The sequence below is a fragment of the Octopus bimaculoides genome, chromosome 15, assembly GCF_001194135.2.
Source record: "Octopus bimaculoides isolate UCB-OBI-ISO-001 chromosome 15, ASM119413v2, whole genome shotgun sequence".
In the NCBI taxonomy this organism is placed as follows: domain Eukaryota; kingdom Metazoa; phylum Mollusca; class Cephalopoda; order Octopoda; family Octopodidae; genus Octopus; species Octopus bimaculoides.
The window spans coordinates 45,378,511-45,380,887 of record NC_068995.1 but is presented as its reverse complement, the minus strand read 5'-3'; the positions used below and the strand labels follow the sequence as shown (position 1 = coordinate 45,380,887).

The 2,377-nt window shown below is 42.4% G+C and overlaps 1 protein-coding gene across 1 annotated transcript in view; it reads right to left on the bottom strand.

The window, feature by feature from the left end:
* The window catches only part of LOC106883025 (A disintegrin and metalloproteinase with thrombospondin motifs 9), a 37,570-nt gene that overhangs the window by 894 nt on the left and 34,299 nt on the right, over positions 1-2,377 (bottom strand). The window lies entirely within an intron of this gene.

Genomic DNA, 2,377 nt, shown 5'->3' with positions numbered 1-2,377 from the left:
TGTGTGTGTGTGTGTGTGTGTGTGTGTGTGTACAGTAGTCTATATTTCTACTTTCGTATATCCTAAAAACTTATCTATCTAAATAATACATATAATGTATGTGTGTGTGCGTATGTGTGTTGTGCGTGTGTGTGTGTATGTATGTGTGTGTGTATGTATGTGTGTGTATGTATGTGTGTGTGTATGTATGTGTGTGTGTACGTGTACACATATTCCTATTAGTTCCTTCTTATGATCTATATACTCATGTCATATCAGTTTTAAAGATACAAGTGTCATAATCTGACTTGATACCAATTATTTAGCCTGGTTATATTTCTATCATTTTATGCTTTTACACACGCACATACACACACACACTCACACACAGTTAGGCATGGAGAGAGAAAGAGAGAGAGAGAGAGAGAGAGAGAAAGACAAACAGGCAGACAGGCAAACAGACAGACCACATCAATAAGATCGTCTCTCGTACCAGCTGAGCTAAGCCAGGGAGACAAAAATCTTTCTGTGAATCTTAACAGATGTCTCCATATTAGGAGACAATAAACACCAACTTGTCTCTATTAATATATGTCCGCAGGTATGGAGGCAGACCACCCTCAATGCACACACCACAAATTGTTGTCCTAGAAAGTCTGCAGACGCAACCACCCAGACACACTACCATATATATAAATTGCAGTCATTAACCCGCGTGACCTAAAGGCACTGGGATATATCAAATGACGTAATGGCTTGCCATTGGCTAGAACGACAAGGCGCAAGCCGAAAAAGGAGGGCGAAAGTAGGAGGAAGAGAGAGGCATAGTGTGGGAGGAAGAGAGAGAGAGAGAGTAGGAAGGAGAGAGAGAGAGAGTAGGAAGGAGAGAGAGAGAGAGTAGGAAGGAGAGAGAGAGAGAGAGATGATTATACAAACGTGAATGCAATGGTGATGATGTTGGCTGTTAAAGGGTTTAGTTCAATGTTCTTGTTTAGCCCCAGGTCAGCCTTGACAAAGCTCACAACCAGTATTTCCTGTGTACGTAAGGAAATAAGGACCGTGTCAACGACCGAGTCCTTTTCCAAGAAGTTAGAGTACGATGTGGTAGCGATTTCGCTGCTGTTTCTAGCAGGTTCGTACGCACATGCAGAGGAAGTCCTCGTTGGTTCCAATGGAGGAGATCGCCTGTGTTGGGAGATGTGAGTGTGTGTGTAGTTCTGTATGTGTATTGGTGTGTGTATGCGTATGTGGTTATGCATATGTACACATGTATATATGTTTGTGTGTACGAACATAGACAACCATATATACTAATCTGCACATATTCTGATATCTCACGGATGGTGATTCGACGGTTTTCCCCTCACAGCTGCACGTACAACTGCGATGTTTTTCTCACTTCTGCTGGTTGCAGGTCTCCCAGAACGTTCGTCAATATCCACATTTTTTTCTGTCATGGTCAATGCGATGATCGCACGTTACACACGTTACTTCCAAGCACTGCTGTAAATAGCAGAAGTGACCTAGAACAGCAGAGTCCAAGATCAATCTGTGCCAAGCGGCTTTACTTTGAGTGTTTAGCTTCGTTACTATAGCAACAGTCTGGATACTTATTGATCTGACCTCGTATATGCACATATATAAATACAAACACACAATTACACACACACGCACACACACACACACACATGTAAACATTATTCTACAGCAAGAATATTTCTTTCTTTATTGCCCACGGGAGGCTAAACATAGAAGGGACAAACAAGGACAGACAAAGGGATTAAGTCGATGCCATCAAACCCAGTGCGTAACTGGTACTTATTTAATCGACCCCGAAAGGATGAAAGGCAATGTGGACCTCGGCGGAATTTGAACTCAGAACGTAACGGCAGACGAAATACCGCTAAGCATTTCGCCCGGCGTGCTAACGTTTCTGTCAGCTCGCCGCCCTATATAACAAGAATATTATCGACAGTAACGATGGCTTAACTGACCAAAACTTCGATGTCACTGTCAATGATATTAAAGAATAATAGATTCGTACTCTGTAAAAGTATAGCGAAACCCAACAGATTAATGTAAACTTGCTTCGTATCATTATAAACTAAACATAAACACCAACCACATGGTTCCGGGTTCAGTCCCACTGCGTGGCACCTTGGGCAAGTGTCTACTACTATAGCCTCGGGCCGACCAAAGCCTTGTGAGTGGATTTGGTAGACGGAAACTGAAAGAAGCCCGTCGTATATATGTATATATATATATATATATATATGTGTGTGTGTGTGTTTGTGTATGTGTTTGTCCTCCCACCAACGCTTGACAACCGATGGTGGTGTGTTTACGTCCCCGTAACTTAGCGGTTCGGCAAAAGTGACCGATAGAATAAGTACTAGGC